The following is an 11,908-nucleotide window of genomic DNA, read 5'->3' on the forward strand; positions in this document are numbered from 1 at the left end:
CTTGCACATGGGATATTAATTTAAAATTTTAATTTTCAAAGCCATTGATTATACATTCACTTCGATATGGATTTCACAGCCAATCATTAATGATAATACACTCACTTAGATATGGATTCTATAGCCTAGCTATATAAATATATATAGATTATGCAGTGGCATAACTAGCCAGCCGAGCAAGGCCACAGACACCTTCTGGGGCACCAGCATCCCTAAGAATTTTCATATAGCCATTTTCACCCACCCCATTGATTCTTGAGTAAATCATAATGTATGAAAAGAGTTTTAGCTAAGCATGGCCAGTTTGGAAATGCTTTTAGGTAATCAAACAAAAGCGTGTTTTTGCGTTGTTTGACATTAAATAAATAAATAAAAAAGTGCTAATTGCCTATAAAAGTAGTTCCAATTACTTTTTTCAACCATAAAGATAAAGCACTTGAATTTTTAATAAAATTTACATATGCTTATAAGAAAAATATTTATCATCAGAAGTGCTTCCTAAACAAATATTCTATATACTTTCTACAAAAGCATTTTTCAAATAAAATTAAGTGACCAGAGTTTTAAGGCTCAAAATCAACAAGGCCCACATCTACAAGTACTGACCATATTGAGTTTCAATTATACGAAACAATTAAATTAACCCATTACCTTTTGCGTTGTTAATGCAAAAATGTATGCGCACCAAAACAATCTTATTATTAGTTAAATTTCTCGAGGCGATCATCAAAGAGGATATGTAGGCACAAAATCTTAGTGTGCTTTGTACAACATTACTCAATTGTGGAACTGAATATGGAAAAACAGCAGCTTTATTATACCACTACCAAGTTTAGATTACAATGCCATTACTCAAGCTGCTCAATACATATGCAGCCATATGCCAAGGGAGGGTTATACAACTGGATAGGAAGCATACATGGCAATGCGACAAAGCCCTTCTGGAAAACCAACATCTTTGCGCAATCTCATGTAGCCACCCTCACCCCAGTTCGCTCCCCATGAATTCTTGACCCACCAATACTTAATGCCATCTTCATTTTCACCAAAACCGACGACTGTAACACCACGGTCAAGTGATCCCACAACCTCCAGAAAAGATCCCACTGGAGTAATGTTGGAATGCCATTCCTCTGCCTTCAACCGCAGCTGTGACCGGTTGCATTGGAACAGTCTTCTGCATGTTAACCATATAGATGCTGAGGTGTGCAGACTTTGCTATGAGCTGGAGAGTGGTCACGTGCTTCTCAGTGCACAACTCGTGATTGTTAGTTAGGCTACGTAGAGAAGATTATCAGCTATATAAACACTAGATTAAGCAGTGCTTTAGTGAGTTAGAATTGTAACAGCTTTTTAGTAACAGAAATATACAGACCTCATTTCTCTCTCTCTCTCTCTCTCTCTCTCTCTCTCTCTCTCTCTCTCTCTCTCTCTCTCTCTCTCTCTTCGAATTTCTCTGTCAAAACCCAAAACCTAACTTTCTTTCCTCCATGGTTAACATGGTATCAGAGCTGCAACAGTGGAAGGGCCCCAAACATCTGTATGTAGCTTAGTAAAGGGTCTAAGACTAGTGGTAGATGAGGAAGAAAAAGGCAATTTGATGGACCGTCCCGAATTTCCCGAACCCGAGGCGAACCTGCGGAGACCCGGCATCACACCCAGCCGGGTTCACTCCTTAAATCTATGTCCTCGTTTGAGAGGACTAAGGGCACGAGACTTTCTGCGAAAATTCGGCAGAGTCTCCCCTATAAATTGAACATTTCCCCAAAATTTCCACCTGCATAAAACGCATTTTATAACCCAACCGGCAGCATGCACAATAAAATCTCATGCAATTTACATAAATGGCCTCCGGCCTTCAAATGATTCTAGCAGAACTGCCCACAAAGTTCTTAAAATAACTTAATGCATCCAACATGCATATAACAACTTCAAAATCTACTCACGCGCACCTTCACTCACTTAGTCCCCAGGACAAGCCTCAATTCAACCAAGTTTTGGGACCAACAACGAGGTCCAAACCAATCCCAATAAGACCACCAAAGTGGGGTCTAATATGTGGCTGCACCTAGTAACTTCAGGCTGCCTACGTACCCTACTAAGGGATCAAGCCACACGTAGCTCTTTCATATCTATCCTGGCTCCTACTATCAAATAACCCATTACCACCACACAAATACATACATTCTAATATTTATCCATCACAACCCATCAGTCACAATCACAGTATCACCCTTCATACGACGGGACGCACCCGGCCTCGTATGGGCCTGTCAACACGCCGCTAATCCAAAGACGCGCGGCGACCTCACCGGGCCCGGCTACATTCTCACCAGCCTCGGCTACATTCTCACCAGTCATCACACAATCACATCTCCCATCATACGCGGACGCACCGCCACGTGTGGGTCTGCATCAACACGCGGCTAATCCAAAGACGCGTGCGACCTCACCGGCCGGGCACGCTGCATTCTCACCAGCCTCACACAACCATATCTTCCCTCATACGCCGGACGCACCCGGCCACGTGGGGTCTGTCAACACGCCGGCTAATCCAAAGACGCGCGTGCGACCTACCACCGGCTACATTCTCACCAGCCCTCACACAACCATATCTCCTCATACGTCCGGACGCACCGCCACGTATGGGGTCCGCCAACACGCCGGCTAATCCAAAGACGCGTGCGACCTCACCGGGCCGCTACATTCTCACCACCCTCACACAACCATATCTCCTCATACGTCGGGACGCACCCGCCATGTATGGGGTCTGCCAACACGCCGGCTAATCCAAAGACGCGTGCGACCTCACCAGGGCTCGGCTACATTCTCACCACCACACAACCATATCTCCCATCATACGTCCGGACGCACCCGCCACGTATGGGGTCCACAACACGCCGGCTAATCCAAAGGCGCGTGCGACCTCACCACGGGCTGCTACATTCTCACCACCCTCAACATGATCACAATATGGGGTACGGGGTAGTGCGTATAGCACTGTAAGCTAACATTCAATCGCTTTATTTACCTTTAACCATCCACACAATTTAATATATAAAAAAAAAATATAAATTCTAATCTTATGTAAATTTCAACAAAAAAAGCATTCCAAAAACTCCCCCATTTAAATTCACTAATTTATATCTTAAGCTCACGGTCTCCTTTTCACTCAACAACGCTCGAGACCTGTCACTAAGGTCATTCTAGCCCTCCTGGGATGGTAGAACTACAAGGAAAGTCTAGCGGTCAACCCAGGGTCAAACTACCCAAACTTGGTCAAACGGGCCCGCGGGGCCCACGACCTCCAAATCATGATCCGACAGTTCCTATAGGTTCTACAAAGTCCAGGACACACGTCCTACAAGTTTGGTCCCGATCGGACGGTCAGATCGCTCACGATCGCACGATCGGACGGTCGCTAAAACCCTAACCCTAGGGTTGGCATTTTCGGAGTATCCGGGACTCCATTTTACGATCCGTCGAATCCTACATGATCCTGGTAATACCCAGATCAATATATTATAATTTCAGGACCATCCAACGGTCCAAACCTAGCGAACCCGGAAAATATGCGATATGCGATATCCGTTCGGAACTCTAACGGTATCCAAAATGAGATCCGAGCACACCTACGCGCTCGTGACATCGAGAGGATCACAATGGGACAAAAATTCCCCTCAACTACGGTGCCCACGCGCCGCCACACGCGCCGGCGCGTGGGTGTCTAAAGCGATATCGCATCGCGGAAAACCTCCAAATCGTGAGCCAAGACTCCTACCCTAGGTCATACACCTAATTTGGAGTCACTTTTGTTCTTGGACATACCCCAAAAACTGACCGGAAGTGGCCAAATCGCGATCGCAAAACTGGCCGAATTTCAACTCGTAGATCGAGCTACCTAGCCTCAAAATTTATGAAATCCTACCCAACCATCAGCTAGAGCATGCAGAAGGGATGAATTTCCATACCTTGATTGCCAAAAATGGCGGCCGGACGACGGAGAACGAAGCCGAAGTTTCTCAAAACCGCGCTTTCTCCTCGTTTTCCGCGAAACACGGCGGTTGGCGGCGAGACCCTGGGGTAGGAAGAGGACTGGCCGTCATTTTGGTACCGGCCGTCGACTTTGGTGGCGGACGAGAGCACGGCCGGCCAAAACGTGGCCGGCCTCCATTCTTGTCGCGAACCAGCGGAGGGAGAAGGAGAGACGCGCGGGAGAGAGAGAGAGACAGACGGGGCAATTCCGCTTTAACCAAAAATCCAATTTCCAAATATTTACGATTATGCCACTGAGCTTCTTCTGATCATATCTCTCTCGTTACAACTCCGATTCGAGCCCACTACGTGTCTACGAACTCATCTCACCGTGCTCTACGCAACGGTACAACCGAATTCCCAAATTCCTTTCGGGTAAGAAAATGACCAAAATACCCTTATCCCACGGGTAATTTCTCAATTCCACTTAAATTAATTAAACATGGGATAAATTTGGGGTCGGGGTGTTACACAATTTGTGCATTTTGCCTTGTAAACAAGAATCACACATCTCAGTAGTGGAATCTACAGACAAAGGAATATTAGAGACCTTTAACATGTGATGAAGAACATCATTAGAAGCATGGCCCAGTCGAAGATGCCACAACTTGGTCTTGACTTGTTGACCCAAGAGTGCATGCGGTCTTGAATCCTCTTGTTCTGCTGGAGGTAGATACAAGGCTTTATTGTTGGCTGCGTCTTTTTTGCTATGACAGGAATTGAAGAATCCAAGGGTGACTTGTGAATTTGGGAAAGTTGAGGATGAATATGTGGAATGGGATAGAGCCCTTTGTCACTCTGACCTTTGTACATAATCCTGTGGGTTTGCTTGTCCTGCACATATATGTGATACTCATCAAATATAACATTGCAGTTGTTATCCTTACAGAGTTAGTACACAGATAATAGATTGGCAGCAAGTTTAGGAACATGATACACTTGTTTTAAGTGTAAAGTGCATGGTAAGGCTGATAAAGTAGAATGGCCAATATGGTCTATGCTTAGACCTTCCCCATTGCCGATAGTAATCTTGTCTTCAGAAGAGTAAGGGGCAGACGCTTGCAATTGATGCACATTGGGTGTCATGTGATGGGAAGCTCCACTGTCTGCTATCCAAAGATCATTGGAGTATAAGGAGAGGACAAATTGGCTGTCATAACTTGAAGAGACTGTGGAGGAGGAGCACCTTGATATGCAAAGTTGGCTCGGTGATAACAGTTCAATACTATGTGCCCTTTCTTACCACACATTTGACACTCAAGGATAGGTGTGGATGAGTTATCTGGAATCCTGTAGTAACAATTTGGTGTCGTATGTCCTCTCTTATTGCAGATTTGGCACTCAGGTATGGCATGTGATCTAGGAGCAGAAGAGAACCGTGGTGAAAAACCACCCCTGTGACTATTATGATTATGGAATCGACCATTGGTAAAGCCTCTACCACGAGGAACAAACTGATTGGTAGAACCATAGGCATTATTAGGCTGGGAAAATGAAGGAGAGAACTCTGATGACTGATAAGCTCCATGAGAAGTATTGGTCTGTGACTTAACCCCAGTAAAGCCCATAGAAAATGAAGCTTGAGGGTGAGCAGTGATGGTACCAACTGTAGAGGCAGTACCCTGAGTCTGAGAAGCATCTTGAGAATGGGATGATGAGCCAATTTCAAACGGACTAACACTTATCATACCGGTCATGGAGTGATTCATTGCTAACATTCTGGATTCAATATTCTTTTCAACAGACAGCAACTGAGCTCTAAACTCCTTAAGAGCTATAGGTGTTTTTCTTGCAATGAGCACAGTCTTGATCATGTCAAACTCCTGTGGTAAGCCATTTAAGGCGGCAATGATAACACCACCCTTGTGGATAGTGTGCAACTCAATTTTGAGTTTATTCACCCGAGCCCTTGAGACGAAGCATACTGATCTGTAAGGCTTAACCATGCATCCCTGGCTGTTTTACAACCAATGACATACTCTATGGCCTCATCAGACAGAGTTGCAATAAGCAAACTGAGCAAAGATTTATCAATTTGAATCCAGTGACGATAATCCTCAGTTAATTCAGTAGTAACTCCTGCAGACTCAGTTATGACATATTTAGATGGACACACAGATGTGCCATCAAAATGACCATAGAGGTCGTATCCTTGAAGAACATATTCCAACTGATAGTTCCACTTCACAAAATTATCATCATTCAACTTAATAGTCAAAACACCTAATAAGGTCTCAATTTTCGGAGCAGTAAAAGTCATGGCAGTATAGAATCAAAGAATCAGAAATTACTTCAACGAATCAAATGATGATCTTCCAAGAAAACACAGATCAAAAGAATAGCAGCTTCGTGCTTCAAGAAAACAGATCCAGGAAATTGCTTTGTGCTTCAAGAAAACAGAGAAATTGCTTCGTGCTTCAAGAGAACTAAAACTTGCTTAAATCGGCTTCGTGCTTCAAGAAATTACAGAGCATGCTTCGTGCTTTTAATGAAATCGCATCATACTTAAACTGAAATTGAAGACAGAATCAGCATACCGAAGATGAATATATCATCGAGTCAAGACGCTTGCAAAATCGCCAGAAATAATATCAGACTTTAGGAAAGCATTTGCATCCAACGAATCGCCATTGATGCAATCGATAGCTTGAGCCTCAGAAATTGCTTATGATATAGTAGAGTGGAAGCAAAAAGGATCAGGAATCAAATAGCCGAAGCTCTGATGGCACAGATTAGTAGCCCGCAATACAAGCGGCAATGTTAATTTTCTTCTCAATGTCACATGTTTCATTATTTCCTATGTATTGGTAACTTGTTTCGTTGGTGATACCGTTTGTTTGTATGTAATCGAAGGCATCGAGCACATTACCAGTTTCGCAACCTTGGTTGGCGTCATTTTTGGAACAGTCCACTAGTTGTTGGACAGTGAGATCAAGCTATACCAGTTTTGATTCGTGTAGGGAGCTTTGAGTGCATGTGCACAGTGGCGGATTTGTGTAAAGGGCAGGATGGGTGCCTGCCCATCCCAAAGTTTTTTTTATTTTAAAAACCTATATATGTTATAAGGGCAGCCCAAATTTAAAAACTTAAAAGCTAATCCAATATAAACACGTTGCCCATCCAACTTCCAAGAGGAAGTGGTCCCATATATTTTGTCTTTTCTCTTTTGCCACAGCTTGTTTATCTCTTCTATTCTATAGCGACCACAACAACCTCTTTTCCCCCGCTCTATTTGCTGCATATTCCTATTATACTGGCTGAGCAGTGGGCAACTTGGCAAAATCATCTCCTCTCCTTCCTACAACAAGAAGTAATTTCTAATTCTCTCATTTTCTATATATCTTTAATTATAGTTTTAATTTAAAATTGAATATTCTAGGATTTACTTAGAGATTAAATTATAATTTTGTGATTTTGTTGAAATTAAGTTGGGGCTTTGATTTTAGGAATTTTGTTGAGATGTTTCAATGTTTAATTTGTTGTTTGTTCATATTGTTGAGATGCTATTATTATGAGAATTTGTTTGATTTTTTGTTGGTATGTTTGATTTAAATTATTTCTTTTACATGTTATTCGTAGGTTATCTTTCACTTGTGGTTTTTGTTTTTGTTGTTAAGCTTTTATTTATGTATAGATGTATTTGAGGGTAAGGCTCACTACGTTCCCCCTGACTAGGTGTATATTTTTTCTGATTATTAATGAAATTTACTTATATCGTCGATTTTAGTATGTAAGTTCCGCCCAATTGGCTTTCCAATCCTGGATCCGCCACTGCATGTGCATGTGCATGTGCATGTTATATAACTAATTAATGATCACAAAATAATGTTCAGGTTCATGTGATATAACTAATTAGTTTTGGTAGGGAGCTTTGAGTTTTGGTGCTCATCTTACCACATACACCTTGGAATTTTATGGGGGTGACAGCTCCTTCGTTCCTCCAGTCAATGGTTGGTGGAACATCAGTCAGGTTTTCGTTCCAGAAAGAACTATTTTTGAATGAGCTTGTGGGTTTGTATCCAGTATGAAACATGGTGAATTCTTCATCTGTAAGGTCTGAGAATTCGTTGAGGCCTAACTTGTAAGTGTGATTCGCTTCCTTATTAAACTTTTTAGTAAATTTGGCTTACACCTTCAAATTCAATTTGTCGTACCTAAAACCCTTCACTTTTTGTTCTTATAAATAATACCCAATTTGTATAAGTAAAAACCCATGACTAGAATCCAACTCAGCAAGTTACCTAATTAAGCATAAAATCTGATTTATTGTACTTTTCAGATTCCAAAAATACCCCCAACTAAGCCATTATTGCATTTTGTATATTAATGTAGGAATCAATATGGAAACAGTTTTTAATTGGATTGTATATAATGACAGATGTTGAATTTGGAAAGATCTCCAAATGGTTGTAATGGATGTATGAATTAATTTTGAAACATTTTAAAAAAATTAACAATAAATTCAAATTTAGGTAATCGGTTTGTTTAATAAAATGTTTATGTTATTTTCTTTTTATGAATTATACATGACTAATAATCCACTTTATAATTGTTTATGAATAAAACTATACATACTAATTATGTTGAAAAAATAATGTACCTATTACTTGTTTGTTTTATGAAAAACATAATTTACCTACTATGAAAAGTGTACATAATTATCTATTTCAAATAATGTACCTATACACATTTACAGGTATATTGTAAAATAATTTACTTGTGGGTAAATAATGTACCTATATTTTATATAAATTATTGTGTACCTATTTTTAATTATGAAAAATATACGCAATTACAAAGTAACTGACTTTGTTTTTTTTTTTTTTGGTAAATAATATACCTATATTTTATATGTATATATTTATATTATATTTTTCATAGGTACATTATTGGATATGTAATTTATAGATTTTTTGTTTGTTTGCAATTTTAGGGGGCGAGATGTGAGAGGGAATGACAACTAAAAGAAATGGGGTGATTGATATGCTATTAATATGGAGCATATTAATTACAATTATGACAGTTAATGAAATGCTTGAAATAAATTATAAATAAAACATGAAGTTTAGTGGCAATGATGTAAAAACATAGAAATACTACGACCTCTTATATCCTACTAGTTATTTAAATTTGAAATTGGGTTTTACTCATAGATTTATAGAGTGATGGGTATATGTCTAGGAAATAGAAAATGTAGGGATCTATATTGGAAATGCTTGAAATAAATTAAAAATAAAATATGAAGTTTAGTGGCAATGATATAAAAACATAGAAATACTACGACCTCTTATATCCTACTAGTTATTTAAATATGAAATTGGGTTTTACTCATAGATTTATAGAGTGATGGGTATATGTCTAGGAAATAGAAAATATAGGGATCTATATTGGACAAGCCCTAAACTTTTTGATGAATTCCACATTTTCCTTGAATATCTTGAAACACCTTTACTTTTCTGCATATTTCATCGCCCTTGAAGCTTCATCCAACGCGGTGGATGCGGCTTTTGATGCCCAAGTCCCCGAAACCCCTATGAACATGGAAATCATGAATTTCCATTCAAGTGTAAAAGCCATTGTTATTAGCTGATTGATGATCACTAGGTGTGAAGAAGCAAGATCAAAATTTCCATATATATAGATGATGAGCATCTTTGTTCTTCACTGTTAAGGAATATCTTTGGATATATGTGGAAAGGAGCCTGCATATTGAAAAAAAACCAACAAAAACTTCAGTCAGATCGACTCATTTTCTGCTTCACTGTGATGAAATGAAACACATTTTCAATATTAGGCCATTAGAACTCGATTAATTCTCGTATAGAGTTTGTCATACCTAGCTAGCATATAAGATGCATACGCATACTTACATATATATCACTCTGATCTATTTTTGTAAAAAGAAAAAGTGCATCAAATTCACTTTTAAGCAATTAGGCTAACAGACGTGGATAAGCATAAACCAATATAGTCTAAATAGCCAAGTGAGCAGGATATGACAAGGTCTGCAGGCACAGATAGGCATCAACCATATACATGCTCTGTGGTTTACACCAGGGATCTTGTTGGCCATATATATATGATGGTAACTCACATATCAACATCTTTGCAAATTCTCATGTGGCTAGCCAGCCTGTGTTTTAGATTCTTTAAAATAAACTAAAAGAAGAAGCAAGGCTCAATTTCACCAGTACCGATCTGTTTAGTAGTTCGAGTGCACTATATTGCCTAAAAATTCAAGAAACAAAGTTCCATCATTAATTCCAAAAGCTACATACTAAGAAATTACATGATCAATAAGAACACACAAGATGAAGATTGAATATTTCCTAATAATTGCTATAGAAATTCAAGCAGTAGGATAAGAAGCTTTCATGGTAATGCTACAAAGGGCTTGCACATGAAATGCCACAAAGGCCTTGCCTAGTATGCACATCTCTTTGAATTCTTACATATCCACCCTCACCCCACTCTGCACCCCATGAATTTTTGACTAACCAATACTTCGTACCATCAGCACCTGTCCCATACCCAACTACAGTGACACCATGGTTCAAATGAGTTCCACAATCTCCTGTGAGAATTCCAAGTGAGTAAAACTGGAAGTCGTATCCACTGGCGTCAATTGCAACAGAACAGGTTGATTGGCCACGGCCTTCAACAAAGCCAACTCGTTGGCTGGTACATCTTCATAACCTGTGATCTTTGCTGCATGATATGCTACCTTGTTCTTGTTGCAAATTCCATCAACTCCTCTATAGGGGTAGTTTGCTTCAGCTGCCAGGCCTTTGTTGCGCATTACAAACTTAAAGGCATCATCCATGAGACCACCCTCACAGCCTTGGTTCTCACCCTGAGTGTCGCAATCCACTAGCTCTTGCTCCGAAAGAGACACGAGCTTCCCACTTTTCAGCTTTGTAGTGCCTTCTGTGGCTGCCACTGCAGAAAATGCCCAACAGCATCCTATATACCATATCACAATAAAAGCCCGAGTTAGAAAAGATTAATGTGAACCACATAGTTGAAAACAAAAATTATGATGAGGGTATTAGTGATTTTGGCTAATTATCACATTCACCCTGGTCCTTGATGGGGGTGACAGCTCCCTTTTTTCTCCAATCCATGCTGGATGGGATTGCAGTCACGTTCTCATATTTAAAAGTGTCTTAGATGACATGGGATTGAGGGATGTTCTGTATCGGTTGCGTGAGGCTTGGAATTCTTCATGACTCTGGTCTGCAAATCCATTGATGTTTAGCTTGTAAGGCTGATTGCTAGCATAGTTGAAGGACTCTATGAACTCCACATTGTCCTTGAATATCTGGAAACGCTTTTCCCTCTCTTCATCGTCCTTGTAGATGCGTACATATCGAGCCATCCACTTTCATGTCTATCTAACATGGAAGTATGAGCATCAAGCAATGTGCGGCAGTTGGCTTGGGAAGCCCACACCCCCAATCCCAACAGTGGAAAACGTGCCTGATTGTATCTTTTTCGTATTCAGTTTATCAGGTAAATGAAATGAAATGAAATGTAATGATGTCTAATAGCTGGTTCTTGTGAACATTGGCAGAATTTCAAACTTATTTCACATGATATCCCTTCTGTATTGTTTCAATCAGAAAGGCTTTTGTTTGTCCGAGCCCATTTTGCATATTCACTGTGTCCTGTTAATTTTTTTGTCTGAATTCTTTCTTAGTTATGCCAATAAATGTATCAGAACCCAAATGGAAGGCTCACTCCAAAAACCTGGTGATTGCTTGTAATGCCATATTGTTTTGTTGTTACACTTCACACGTATATGTGCAGATCTTGTCACAGAGTACATTAGCCAGTACAAGATGGGGCATTTTCACAACCAATAATAGTAATT

At 40.1% G+C, this 11,908-nt stretch overlaps 1 pseudogene; it reads right to left on the reverse strand.

Annotated features, from left to right (window-relative positions):
• Positions 1-10,418: 10,418 nt before the first annotated feature.
• LOC107880648 (senescence-specific cysteine protease SAG39 pseudogene) lies at positions 10,419-11,807 on the reverse strand (annotated as a pseudogene).
• Positions 11,808-11,908: the final 101 nt, after the last annotated feature.

The sequence above is a fragment of the Prunus mume genome, linkage group LG3 (genome assembly GCF_029339155.1).
Source record: "Prunus mume cultivar Tortuosa linkage group LG3, ASM2933915v1, whole genome shotgun sequence".
Classification (NCBI taxonomy): Eukaryota; Viridiplantae; Streptophyta; class Magnoliopsida; order Rosales; family Rosaceae; genus Prunus; species Prunus mume.